Consider the following 15251-nt stretch of genomic DNA (forward strand, 5'->3'; position numbering starts at 1 on the left):
CATTTGTCCACGGCCATCCCTGCTTAGCCATCCTGCACTTCCTGTCGATCTCGTTTTTGAGACCTTTGTACTCCTTTTTGTCTGCTTCATTTACTGCATTTTTATATTTTCTCCTTTCACCACTTAAATTCAATACATCTTCTGTTACCCAAGGATTTCTACTAGCCCTCGTCTTTTTACCTACTTGACCCTCTGCTGACTTCACTATTTCATCTCTCAAACCTACTTCTTCGCCTACTGTATTTCTTTCCCCAAGTCCTGTCAATCATTACGTAATGTTCTCCTTGAAACTCTCTACAACCTTTGGTTCTGCCAGTTTATCCAGGTCCCATCTCCAGGAATTCCCACCTTTTTGCAGTTTCTTCAGTTTTGATCTATAGTTCATAAGCAATAGATTGTGTTCAGAGTCCACATCTGCACCTGGAAATGTCTTACAATTTAAAACCTGGTTCCTAAATCTGTGTCTTACTATAATATAATCTATCTGAAACCTTCCAGTATCTCCTGGCCTCTTCCATGTATGCAACCTACGTTCATGACTCTTGAAACAAGTGTTAGCTATGATTAAGTTATGCTCTGTGCAGAATTCACCCATGACTATTAAATTTTCGTCTCCCTTCACTATCTGAATAATTTCTTGTATCTCTTCATACATTTCATCAATCTCTTCGCCCTCTGCAGAGCTAGTTGGCATATAAACTTGTACTGTTGTTGTAGGCGTGTCTTTCGTGTCTATCGTAGCCACAATAATGCGTTCACTCTGCTGTTTGTAGTAACTCACCCGCACTCCTCTTTCTTTATTCATTATTAAACCTACTCCTGCGTTACCCCTGTTTGATTTTGTATTTATAACCCTGTATTCACCTGACCAGAAGACTTGTTCCTCCTGCCAACGAACTTAACTACTTCGTACTATTCTAACGTTAACCTATGGATTTCCCTTTTTAAATTTTCTAACATATCTGCCCAATTAAGGGGCCTGCATTCCACGCTTCGAGCCGTAGAACGTCAGTTTTCTTTCTCCTGATAACGACGTCCTCCTGAGTAGTCCCCGCCCTTCGTAATATTTTACCCTAGAGGACGCCGTCATCATTTAACCATACAGGAAAGCTGCATTCCCTCGGGAAAAATTACGGCTCTAGTTTCTCCTTGTTTTCAGCCTTTCGCAGTACCAGCACAGCAAGGCCGTATTGGTTAGTGTTACAAGGCCAGATCAGTCAATCATCCAGACTGTTGCCCCTGCAACTACTGAAAAGGCTGCTGCCCTCTTCAGGAGCCACACGTTTGTTTGGTGTCTCAACAGATGGTGTTGGCACTGCTGGAAGTATGCTGAAAAACCCTCTTTTGGAATGGAGTATAACTCACCTGTCACAGCTGCCATAATGTTCTCTCTTGTCTGAAACCGCATTCCGTTTAACGACCTCTTAAGTTTAGGGAACAGCCAGAAGTTTCAGAGGGGCATATTAGAAAAGTAAGCCTGTTGAAGCACAGGAATCTGGTTTTTCGCCAAAAAAGTCTGAATCAAATACGAGGAATGTACTGGAGCATTGTCGTGATGGATGCGTCGATTTCCTGTTGACCACAAGTCCAGTATCTTGTCCCACACAGCGTCATGTAGGCGACAGACGATCTCCTTGAAGTATTTTTTGGTGACTGAATCCGTGATACATACTCATGGTGTACCACACGGTGGGAGTGAAAGAAAGTAGTCAGAATCACTTTGATGTCGCTGTTCACTTTTTTCTTTAGTCTTGGCGGAGACGAATACTTCCACTGTGACGACAGGGATTTGGTTATCGGTTCGTACCCGTATACACAGGTCGTGTCACCAGTCACTGAGGTGTTCACGAAGTCGGCGTTACTATTTGTGGAGTACAGCATGTCTTGTGAGACTTCAACACGAGGTTACTTTTGCTCCACCGTCAGCAGCTTCTGCACGAATTTCGGAGACACTCTCTTAATGGCCAAGTCTTCAGTCACAATGGAATGTACCGATGTCCGTTTCTTCTACAAATTGTCTGATACTCACACAATCGTCCTGCATCACCATAGCGTTCACTTTGGCTATGACCTGATCATTTCAGCATGTAGATGGCTGACCGGAGGGTGATTCGCTTTCGATCGATGTGCGAGTGTCTTTAAACTAGTTGTTAACCTGTGTGGTGCCCACAGCATCGTCATCGAAAGCCGTCTGAATCTTACGAATGGCTTTCACCTGGCTCTCACCCAGTTTCATGCAAAATGTGACGCAGTAGCGCTGTTCCAGGTGTTCGTTATTTCACTTGCAGTGAAAAACCGATATAAACACTACACACTCCCTCACTCAACTGCTCCTTGCTGGAAACTGACGGTACCGACAGGTGGAAAAAATTCACACATGCACATGAAGATTCAAGGTTGACTCAGGCAGGCATGCTAGATTCAAATCCATCAGCTGTTTGAAAAAAAAAGTAGGATATTTTTATAACAGAACTTATACTCACACCCATCACAAACGGTTCATCCAGCTATACTGCACTCACTTGTGAACTCCCATCCACTATTAGAAATTGAATCACTCTGGTGATTAGTGTGAGTACGGGAGTACGGGAGGTTTTCGATCTCATCTTCGCAATCGGAAGAGTATTTGTGGAGGTTGAGACAAAGCACTGACATCGCCGTCGCCGGCCGCGGTGGTCTCGCGGTTCTAGGCGCTCAGTCCGGAACAGCGCGACTGCTACGGTCGCAGGTTCGAATCCTGCCTCGGGCATGGATGTGTGTGATGTCCTTAGGTTAGTTAGTTTTAAGTAGTTCAAAGTTCTAGGGGACTGATGACCACAGATGTTAAGTCCCATAGTGCTCAGAGCCATTTGAACCATCGTCATCGAGTAGACACTACTTGTAATCTTCAATCATGAGGGCACTTGAGGAAACACCTTTGGGTGGGATCTGTGTCTATACGGTATGCATACAGTTCATATCTGAGCCCCAAAATCTTCACAACCTGTGATCGATATGCCTTGTCTTTCATCAAACCAATAATGTTTGTGTTTTGAGATGTTACTACGTAAGGATTTTTGATGCATATTCAGACTGTTGAATTCACTGGGTTTATATCTAATTATTATGTAGGGACTACAAACCTTTCAGCGGTAAACAAACCTGCCGTTACTCACATAAAGTAACTGGGGGTCAGTGAACTATGGCTTCGAAAACTCATAGGGAATTCGTTACATGTAAAGTCTGGAGAGGTCCAGAATACATATACTAACATAGACAGTCTTCGTGAACTGTACCAGTAACTTAGCCATCTTTACAGTGACTACTCCTTGACTGTGGATGGAGGCCCACTGAAAATATGGCCTGGGAATGTAAGCTGTTGCGCCCTACTTCTCCTTTTAATGGTAAACTAAATGAATTTCGTGGCGGTTTCTTACTTTATCATGGTTTTATGGGAACAGAATTATCCCATAAGCACTTTAAAACATTATTTTCAGCGTCAGATGCCGCAAGAGAAGATGTCACAGGTAACTAATAAGTTTCTCCTCAGACTGAGACATTTTTACAGATTTTCGTAGTGCAGTATGTACCTAAGTATTAGTTTATAAAAGTATATGTACATTGACACAAGCAATCTTTAAAGCACAAAAATGTTAAAGAACCGCTTTGACTAAGTAACTGCAAATGAACCATAAATTAAGAAAAAACTTTGAAAAATTGTTTATAATAAATGTACGTACAGACTGTTAACAAAAAGGAAAAATTGTCAACAAACCGTAAGTTGTTTCGTTCTATCAATGTCGTTACTTACAAAAGAACCTGATCCTCACACTACAGGGCATGATATGACTAGATTCATGCAACTGAACTAGAAAGGGAGAAGGTGGCAGTTGTTGCTAATAATACAGAAATTACTAATATGTTATTGTTGATTGTAACAAATGTGGTCATCTCGATATGGTGAACAGACCTTAAAAGATGAGGTTCATGCAACTGAACAAGAGAGAAAGAAAGGAGGGTGAGAGGTTTCCTGCTATTACAGTACATTACCATTAGTGAAGGGATGAAGTTGGAGGCGTGGAGGGGGAAGGGTGAGCTTCGTTTCCCCACTTTTTATGTCTTGTCCAATAAGCATCGCCAGGGTATCAGATTGCATACTGATCTTGAATGTAACACACAAATTTGCCCTTACGGCTTGGGGAATCATGGACTGAGTATGGGGTTCCATCCTGTTCTTGAATGTATCACACATAATTGCCTTTGGTGTGTGGGCAGGCTGGGGAATCACCAGGGGAGGGAGGTGACCTTGAATATACCTCAAACAATTATCTCAGGTGTCACGTGATATCTAAGATGTTTTATCTTATCACTGGAAATATTATCTTATCAAAGGAGTCAGCTGGTTATAACTAGTTTAGTTCTTGAACCTGTTCTGACGAAATACTCAAGTATGTACAGGGTGTTTCAAAAATGACCGGTATATTTGAAATGGCAATAAAAACTAAACGAGCAGCGATAGAAATACAGCGTTTGTTGCAATATGCTTGGGACAACAGTACATTTTCAGGCGGACAAACTTTCGAAATTACAGTAGTTACAATTTTCAACAACAGATGGCGCTGCAAGTGATGTGAAAGATATAGAAGACAACGCAGTCTGTGGGTGCGCCATTCTGTACGTCGTCTTTCTGCTGTAAGCATGTGCTGTTCACAACGTGCAAGTGTGCTGTGGACAACATTGTTTATTCCTTAGAACAGAGGATTTTTCTGGTGTTGGAATTCCACCGCCTAGAACACAGTGTTGTTGCGACAAGACCAAGTTTTCAACGGAGGTTTATGGTAACCAAAGGACCGAAAAGCGATACAATAAAGGATCTGTTTGAAAAATTTCAATGGACTGGGAACGTGACGGATGAACGTGCTGGAAAGGTAGGGCGACCGCGTACGGCAACCACAGAGGGCAATGCGCAGCTAGTGCAGCAGGTGATCCAACAGCGGCCTCGGGTTTCCGTTCGCCGTGTTGCAGGTGCGGTCCAAATGACGCCAACGTCCACGTATCGCCTCATGCACCAGAGTTTACACCTCTATCCATACAAAATTCAAACGCGGCAAACCCTCAGCGCCGCTAGCATTGCTGCACGAGAGACATTCGCTAACGATATAGTGCACAGGATTGATGACGGCGATATGCATGTGGGCAGCATTTGGTTTACTGACGAAGCTTATTTTTACCTGGACGGCTTCTTCAATAAAGAGAACTGGCGCATATGGGGAACCGAAAAGCCCTATGTTGCAGTCCCATCGTCCCTGCATCCTCAAAAAGTACTGGTCTGGGCCGCCATTTCTTCCAAAGGAATTATTGGCCCATTTTTCAGATCCGAAACGATTATTGCATCGCGCTATCTGCACAATCTTCGTGAATTTGTGGCGGTACAAACTGCCTTAGACGACACTGCGAACACCTCGTGGTTTATGCAAGATGGTGCCGGGCCACATCGCTCGGTCGACGTCTTTAATTTCCTGAATGAATATTTCGATGATCGTGTGATTGCTTTGGGCTATCCGAAACATACAGGAGGCGGCGTGGATTGGCCTCTCTATTCGCCAGACATGAACCCCTGTGACTTCTTTCTGTGGGGAAACGTGAACGACCAGGTGTACCGCCAGAATCCAGACACAATTGAACAGCTGAAGCAGTACATCTCATCTGCATGTGAAGCCATTCCGCCAGACACGTTGTCAAAGGTTTCGGGTAATTTCATTTAGAGACTACGCCATATTATTGCTACGCATGGTGGATATGTGGAAAATATCGTACTATAGAGTTTCCCAGACCGCAGCCCCATCTGTTGTTGACAATTGCAACTACTGTAATTTCGAAAGTTTGTCTGCCTGAAAATGTACTGTTGTCCTAAGCATATTGCAACAAACGGTGTATTTCTATCGCTGCTCGTTTAGTATGTATTGCCGTTTCAAATATACCGGTCATTTTTGAAACATCCTGTAAGAGTAATAGCTCAAACCCGGAGAAGGAGTGAAAACATTCATGTAACTGACGTGACCTCAGAGATGTGTGTCAGTCGTTTGTGTCACATTGACTGAAACGGCTCAAAACTGGAGACTGAACGAAAAATGTTCACCCAGCACACTAGTTTCGGCGCATTGTTTCAAGTGTCTGGAAAAATGAGCACTCTGTCTTCGGGCCACAAGTGGCCCATCGGGGCCATGCGACCGCTGTGTCATCCTCAGATGACGATGAGGATAGGAGGGGCATGGGGTCAGCACACCACTCTCCCAGTCGTTATGATGGTTTTCTTTCACCGGAGCTGCTGCTAGTCGGTCGAGTAGCTCCTCAGATGGCATCACGAGGCTGAGTGCACCCCGAAAAATGGCAACAGTGCATGGCGGCCCAGATGGTCACCCATTCAAGTGCGGCCACGCCCGACAGCCCTTAACTTCGGTGATCTGACGGGAACCGGTGTGTCAACTGCGGCAAGGCCGTTGCCAGAAAAATGAAGAATGAACGAAAAAACAATCGATTGGCCAATAGATTGTTGAATCCAGTGTATTGTCCTACACCTAGCGTGAGGGGCTGGCACCACATTTGTCCCTTTTGTCAACGTGTAATCGTCAAGTATCAGCTTTTGTTTGAGAGCAATGGAGGACTTCATAGCCACAGCGAGGCGGGAGCGGCAGTTTCAAACGTCGCCCCTCACATCCCATTGCGACACCTCGCGGCGTCTAACGTCATTCGCTCCCATGGCGGGAGTTGCCAAAAGCAGCCCTGTGAGCATTCCCATCGATACGTCATTTCTGCCTTTCTCTGAAGTTGTTGCCTTACCTAGACCGTTGTACCTTAGCACTACCAACTCAATTTTAGAGATCGTTCAGGGATATTTTCTGAGTATTTTTCAATGACTCATTAAAGCAAAATTGTATTTCGTTTCATTTCTAATGCCCAGCCGTGAGGGGTAGCCGCGCTGTCTGAAGCGCCTTGCCACGGTTCGTGCGGCTCGCCCCGTCGGAGGTTCGAGTCCTCTCTCTGGCACGAGTGTGTCTGTTATTCTTAACGTAAGTTAGTTTAAGTTAGAACGATTGTTTTGTGAGCCACTTCCTTTATTGATGGATTACATTTCCTGAAGATTCATCCAATGGGTCTCAGTCCGGCAACGGCCTTACTCCCGAACCGAGCGAGGTGGCGCAGTGGTTAGACACTGGACTCGCATTCGGGAGGTCGACGGTTCAATCCCGCGTCCGGCTATCCTGATTTAGGTTTTCCATGATTTCCCTAAATCACTCCTGGCAAATTCCGGGATGGTTCCTCTGAAAGGGCACGGCCGACTTCCTTCCCCATCCTTCCCTAATCCGATGAGACCGATGACCACGCTGCCTGGTCTCCTGCCCCAAACAACCTACCAACCAACATTACTCCCGCATTATCATATAGGTTCGTTCCATTTCACATCGCTCTGCACGTATAGGCCTAGGTATTTTATGGCCGCCACTGATTTCAGTGATTGTTTTGCAATTCTGTAATCATAGGACAGAGAGTATTTGTGTTTATGTCTTCGCAGCAAGCTACATTTGTTTATGTTAGGGGTCAGCTGACACTCTCTGCACTAAATGTCGATCATCTGGCGCAGTGGTTAGACACTGGACTCGCGTTCGGGAGGTCGAAGGTTCAATCCCGCGTCCGGCTATCCTGATTTAGGTTTTCCATGATTTCCCTAAATCACTCCAGGCAAATGCCGGGATGGTTCCTCTGAAAGGGCACGGCCGACTTCCTTCCCCATCCTTCCCTAATCCGATGAGACCGATGACCACGCTGCCTGGTCTCCTTCCCCAAACAACCTACCAACCAACATTACTCCCGCATTATCATATAGGTTCGTTCCATTTCACATCGCTCTGCACGTATAGTCCTAGGTATTTTATGGCCGCCACTGATTTCAGTGATTGTTTTGCAATTCTGTAATCATAGGACAGAGAGTATTTGTGTTTATGTCTTTGCAGCAAGCTACATTTGTTTATGTTAGGGGTCAGCTGACACTCTCTGCACTAAATGTCGATCATCTGCAGGTTTTTCTGCACGTCGATGCTATTTTCCACTGTGGTGCCTTCTCCGTACGCAACGGCGTCGTCAACAGCATCATCAGCAAAAAGCCTCATGGAATTTCCGAGGTTATCTAAAAAAAATGGCTCTGAGCACTATGGGACTTAACATCTGTGGTCATCAGTCCCCTAGAACTTAGAACTACTTAAACCTAACTAACCTAAGGAGAACACACACATCCATGCCCGAGGCAGGATTCGAACCTGCGACCGTAGCACGAGGTTATCTACTAGGTCATTTATGTACGTATATCGTGATAAGTAACCTTCCTATAACAGCTCCCCTGAGGCACGCCCAGAGTTATTTTTAAGCTTGAAGACCTCTCTTCGTTCAGAATGACATGCTTTACTCAGTTTGCTAGAATGCCCATTCTGCTCTTCACCCTCACACTTTCGTTCAGTACAGTTAGTTCTCTCTCTGGTTTGTTTCTCCTGCAGTGTTAGTTGTATGTTAACAGTTATACCCAGTAGAATGGATAGGTCGACTGATGAAGAGCTCGCACTTATGCACGTCGTGTACAAGTTCACTGAACAAAACGATAGAACTGCACATCATTGTCTTTGTAAGCTCTTACCACATCGATGGCAATCTCTTTACAGTAATTTTGCATCTGAGATTATTGTATTACTCTGAATTTCGTCTTGCACGTTTTGGTGATTGTAAGTAACTAGCATTTTCACTCTTGTGAAGGAATTTTCAGAAACAGGACAGAAATAAGAGAAATAGGGGCTAAAAACGGAATTAATCACAATCTCTGTAACGAGCCACCGAAGGCGATCTCTTAAACCAAAGTACTCAGAAAATATCCACGAACACCCTTCCAAGTTTCATCGGTGGAGCTGTCGCTTGCCCTGGCCCACTTCTAGGTTGACCGCGATGCCAGTTGTGGCAGTTGCTAGCTTTACTCCACACGATGCAAGAGAGGACTGGCAAAACCTAGAGTATTTTATTCGAAATGAGGCGACTTTATAAGCAATACGATATCGTTCAGACACGCCGACACATAAGACACCATGGACACTTCCTCCTAGAATATCACTCCTTTGTGGCCAATCCATAACTTGCAACTCATGCAGAAAACCTTAAAGCGACGCCGATAGATAACACTTTCAGGTATCAGATACCATTCTGTCTCCATCCTGTTAGAAAATTGAGATCAGTGATCAGTACTTCATATCTATAGATAAATATAAGCAAAGTTGTGCAAGCCAGTGTTCAAATGTGATAACAGGACATGGGGATCCGGGAGTGGAGACCTCTGACGCAACAGAAGCGAAACACGTTTAACAACATCTCTTTCTCACAACACGCGGCGTTCACATACCAGTAATAAGTACACTTGGCAATATCTACAAACAGGATACACATATGTGAAGTAAATACATAAGAATAAATTGTTTTAAGTTTCCACCTTTTAAAATTCAAAATGCTGAAAACTGTTAAGACCCCTTTAACTATGCAATCTCAAAGTTTCAAACATCCTTCAGAATTCCAAGAATTCTGTTTAAATAAAATAAAGTTTTCAGAAATTTCAAAACCTTCAACATTTTTAAGAACACTTTTTAAAGAAAAAAAAACAATTTAAACAAAATTTCAGAACCCAAACAAATTACTTGAAACCCATTGAAACAATGCAGCTTTAAGCAAATTCCAAGCTCTTGGCATATGCTGCGAACACATTTACAAAAACACCAAAATCAGAATCATTTATAAAATTCGAGAAGAAAAAGCTTAATCGCCAAATCAATGTTTCATGGTCAAGAAAGCTGTTAACAACGTGAATTCAGTTAAATAATTTCAGAACATAAATAAATAAATCTAGGCTTATATCAAACCATCAACGGGCACGCACAAGCGATACCCAGGTGTCCACCCCACCCACCCCTCCCCCCTCATGCTTTGTACGTATGGCCTTTGCATGCCTCAGGGCAGGGAGCATAACAGGAGCAAAATAAAATCTATCACCGTTAAGTTAATCATATTCTGAGAAGGCAAAGACGCAAACAAATGTACTTTATCAGAATATCTTGCCAAAACCAAGTTAGCTCATAGTTACTCAGTACGAGGGTCAGAGTTGCTGCACAATTAAATTTGCAATCGATAAGCAGCTTGCCTTTTCAACTGAAGCATGACCACAATCCCAAGGAAATAGTCATTCAGCGCACGGGAGAGAGTTGCTGTACGATTAAATACACTAATGCCGAAAGTGCTAATCAATGGACTACGGAAAGGCAGCACATTTATCGGGAACGGGAATAACAGTTTGGCAGCGGTGTCTAGTAGCCCTCATCGAACACAGTTTTAAGAATTACAAACACAGGTAATCAGTCACGTGATGTTATAGTGCCAAAGAAACCCAACACAAGACTGCTGAAGGAGGTTCCCCATTTTCAAACTGACATCCTTATGGATAAAGTCGGCCATTGGAAGAGCGCCAGCAGACCGGCAGGTCGTCTCAGAAATATGGGATAACTCGTACCACCGGAGGAACCACACTGTGCTACAACCATCATCCAATTCGCTATCACATGTTGCCAGCACACGGACAGCGACCAAATTTTCGCCTGCCGGCTCCTAACTTCTCACGACGCCACAGGCGGCCGCTTGTTCTGGAAACAGGGACTCAGCACCCCGTGAGGACAAACTCTGGCCTGAGTATCGACACGGACATATCAAGTGTCTTAACCGTTACAATGGGAAGAATCGTGGTTGGGAGGTGGGGGTGGGGTCATTGTGTGTGGTTGCTATTCGAGCTAGGAACTGGGGCACAAAGAATTTTTGGGCTTAGCCCGGACTAGTGGCCCCTTGCGTATCCATTCGAAAGTCTGCTTACATATATTACACTGAAGCGCTAAAGAAACTGATATAGGTATGCGTATTCAAATACAGAGATATGTAAATAGGCAGAAACGGCGCTGCGGTTGGCAACGCCTATAAAAGACAACAAGTGTGGCGTAGTTGTTATATCGGTTACTGCTGCTAAAATGGAAGGTTATCAAAATTTAAGTGAGTCTGAAAGTGGAACACGAGCGATGGGATACAACATTTCCGACATAGCCATGAAGTAGGCATTTTCCGTATGACGATTCCACGAGTATACCGCGAATATCAGGAATCAGGTAAAACATCAAATCTCAGATATCGCTGCAGCCGGGAAGAGATCCTTCAATAACGGGACCAACGACGACTGAAGAGAATCTTTAAACGTGACAGAAGAGCAACCCTTCCTCAAATTGCTGCAGGTTTCAATGCTGGGTCATTAACAAGTGTCACCGTGAGAAACCATTCAACTAAACATAATCTACGTAGGCTTTTAGAGCCGAAGGCCCACTCGTGTACGCTTGATGACTGCACGACACAAAGCTTTATGCCTCACCTGCAGCTATCAACATCGACATCGGCCCGCTGACGCCTGGAAACATGCTATCTGGTCGAACGAGTCTCGTTTCAAATCGTATCGATCGGATGGACGTGTACGGTTATGGACACAACCTCATGACTCCATGGACAATGCATGCCAGAAAGAGACCGTTCAAGCTGGTGGAGGCTCTGTAACGGTGCGGGGCGTGTGCAGTTGGAGCAATATGGGACCCCTGATACGTCTAGATACGACACTGACAGGTGATACGTAAGTAAGCATCCTGTCTGATCACCTGCATCCGTTCATGTCCATTGTGCATTCCGACAGACTTGGGCAATCCCAGCAAGACAATGCGACGCTCCACAGGTCCAGATTTTTTACAATATGGCTCCAGGCACACCCTTCTGAGTTTAAACACTTCCGCTGGTTACCAAACGTTATTGAGCACATCTGGGATGCCTTGCAAGGTGCTTTTCAGAAGAGACCTCCAGCCCCTCGTGTTCTTCAGGATTATGGACAGCCTTACAGTCTTCATGGTGTCCATTCCCTCCAGAACTACTTCAGACTTTTTCGAGTCCATGCCACGTCGTATTCCGGCACTCATGCGTGGTCGCAGGGGCCTTATACGACGTTAGACAGGTTTACCAGTTTCTTTGGAACTTCAGTGTATTAAGCAAAATTTGAACGACGAACTGGAGCTGGCACCCATAAAATTGTGCGAATTGATTAATTCCTTTTGAAAAACATTTTAATTGAGCGGAAATTAATGCTCAGCTATTGGAAGCATTTGTTTGTTGCCGTTCGGATTTTACGTGCAAATATGGGCACAAATACGTCTTTCTGGGAAGCCTCTGAATCGCACCAATCTATACTTTCAAGCTGTACGAAATGCTTCGAACTTCACACGAAGGAAGATAAATGGATTAAGTCAAAAGAGATCTTTAACCCTTGTCGAGGAGCTGTGGTTTATGATTTGTTCTTACTTGAAATTAATGTGTCGATATTATTTAAAGTGATTCAAATAAATAAATAAATAAATAAAGTACATTATTATGATAGAATTGAATAGTCACTTTCAAATCTCTAGCTTCGTTTGTATTTTACGTACTAAAACATGTTTTTTGTCACTTTCTTTAGACGCGCTACTTCCGTGTTTCAGACTTGTGCGTATCAGTTCAAATTTTGTAAGATGTTAGACAAATACATGTAATTAATGGTCGTCCTGTTGTTTTGTAAAATCTTTATCTATTACAACGATACACGGAAGATGATTCGAAAGACAATAAAAAACCGACAACGTATCAGTCGCCGCTCGAATCAGCAAAAAATCTACTCCAGTTGCCAGACCATGTCGGTTTAACGTCAAAATTATAGTAGAGTAGAAGTTGGGGACCAGAATGAAAAATGCTCCTATCGTAGAACAAAGAAGGCGAATATGTCATGTTCAGAGTTAGGGATATAACGTAACGGAACTAGCTTTACAACTTGTCTGACTGTTTCAAGGACATTTAGTCAAAACATCTTTACATATTTGAGCTTTCTAATGAGTTAATCCTTCTTCTCCAGTGCAATGAGCTCTCATAGGCCTACTCCAGGTTACATGTAGTGTGAACGGTTTAAGGACAAACAGACATAAATTTATATGCTTTATGTGCTTCCAGAGAGTGGGATGCATCTAGGGAATGAAGAAATGAAAATGGCCCGGAGAACAGAGTTCCAGGATACAAAGAAACACAGCAGAAGATAGGAAGTACAGTACTAACATGGCTATAGAAGATGTTGAAAATGATAACCATCCGTCTCTTGGCACTTTTGCCCTGGTCAGCAAGTTGCTAAAGCAGAATCGAGGCTGGACAGCTGACATTGCTGCAGTCTCATCCGACAAGTTCTACTGTAGTTCTTGATTCTTGAAGAGTATGAGGGGTCTTGCCATACGCCTTAGACTTGGGGGATCCTCACTCAATGTAATCACATACTAACAAATCAGATGATCTGGGCGGCCAGCTACGGCCGCGACCAGGCTGCAGGGCCAGGTGGAGCATTCGTCTGCATGATCGACTTGATACGCTGGTCTCTTAGGACAGATGTCTGGTTGAGTTGATAGGACTCTGAAGCAATTTTCTGGTGAACTGGAGCCACATTTTCTGCTTTGTGGGCACGTTTATGAATGTTTTTTGACTTGTTCGAAACATATTCTGTCGGACGCCATTTTACGATTAAGCATTTTGCATGGCATTCTTTGCCGACACCTGACACTATTAAGTCCCTCGGAAAAGAACTAGCCACACCGTTTCGACGACTTTGTTTTCACGTAACTTTCCACAACGAACGTCTGACGCTTCAGGGTGAGTACCACCGTCTGCTCTGCACTGCTCCATTCACACTGACACAGCCCTCACTACGTTCTGAACCGATGTGGATCACATGGCAGACGTACACATGGTGTGCGCGTCCTGAACTATATTGACACGCTACGTCATACTGCACGACATGACAAATACCATGTTGGATGACATGATGGCTTGTGTTACATTATACTACGTGGCATCATATATCATGATACTTTACTTGACATGATGCGTTGTGTTACATGACGTAGGTACTAATACTACCAAGGAAGATAGGGTAAATATCCCAAAATGTTTTCATTTAAATGTCTTTGAAGCTGGAAAAAAAGGCGAAAGGTTAGTTCCCTTCTTTTACATCCATAATTCTCCCCAGCATGCGCTAGCCTTTTTTGTGCTATGAAAGGATCATTTTCATTATGGTCAGGACGTGATAGCTATAGTTTTATGTTTATTCTGTGCTGTTCTTGTGTATTCTTTCCATGTTTTTAGACCAAGTGCAGATCAGACAAAATGTTGTTGAAATCATAAATAGTTACATGTGGAAGCACTGAATGGACATTCATACTGTTAAGTTATTCACCCAGGAATCATTTCACTGCGAAACAGGCATAGCTCAAAATACATGTACACATGGAACTTATAACTGTGCATGATAGGACAGGTGGTCAGCCATGGTCTCGATGAAGGAACCATTCATGTGTTTGCATGAAATGTGTTAGAGTGTAAAGTCAAGTGCTGGCAGAGCAGTGGGAACCGAGAGACAAAGAGAGAACTGTGAAGAAGATGTCAGCCAATTGCACGCTGAACGACCACTCTCCAGGGTGACAACGCAATGGTAGTGGCCTCTATGCAAAGTGGATGTAAGGGCTGGATGGACTGGCTATAGGCCAGTTCTGCCACTTCTACGGTAGCATCAAGATTAGACACTTCAAGATCAGCGACTTAGGAATTGATGTGATTTCTTATTTGCGTGTCGCCCTTTGCTTGCGACACTTCTGTATAATTACAGAAGTTAAGTGTTGTCACTGATTCATTTCTTAATAAAACTTTTTGATACGATTTGCTTGAATTGTTGTGTAGCGATCCAAGAAGCAGGTTTCCTAGACACCCCATATTTGACAAATCGGCAGGATTCAACATTGGCGACGAGTATTAAGAACAACTTAGTGCCTGACGGCCACGGATTTTCTTTTCTGTTTTGCTGGCGCCTTAAGTCTACATTGGCTTTCTTTGCAGGGGTGTGTTTACTTGTTTTAATATTGTCTCTTGGTGTTTTTTATATTCAGTGTCTTCAGGTGGGCGTTTCGGAAATTTTCTTTGCTTTTGTACTTATTTTTATTGCTTGCCATGTCTGTATATTGTATTTGACTCCCTCTCAATAAACAACCCACCTATCCTACCCTGTGCTCAGACGCTACAGCTGCAAGCGATAGATGCCACGCAGCTAACAC

The 15251-nt window shown here is 43.7% G+C and overlaps 1 protein-coding gene and 1 pseudogene across 4 annotated transcripts in view; one reads left to right on the plus strand and one right to left on the minus strand.

Moving 5' to 3' along the window:
• LOC126355184 (venom carboxylesterase-6-like) overlaps positions 1-15251 on the plus strand; it is a 345553-nt gene that overhangs the window by 157475 nt on the left and 172827 nt on the right. The gene's annotated exons all lie outside the window — the stretch shown is intronic.
• On the minus strand, positions 6368-6484 carry LOC126356622 (5S ribosomal RNA; annotated as a pseudogene).

The sequence above is a fragment of the Schistocerca gregaria genome, chromosome 3 (genome assembly GCF_023897955.1).
Source record: "Schistocerca gregaria isolate iqSchGreg1 chromosome 3, iqSchGreg1.2, whole genome shotgun sequence".
NCBI classification, from domain to species: Eukaryota; Metazoa; Arthropoda; class Insecta; order Orthoptera; family Acrididae; genus Schistocerca; species Schistocerca gregaria.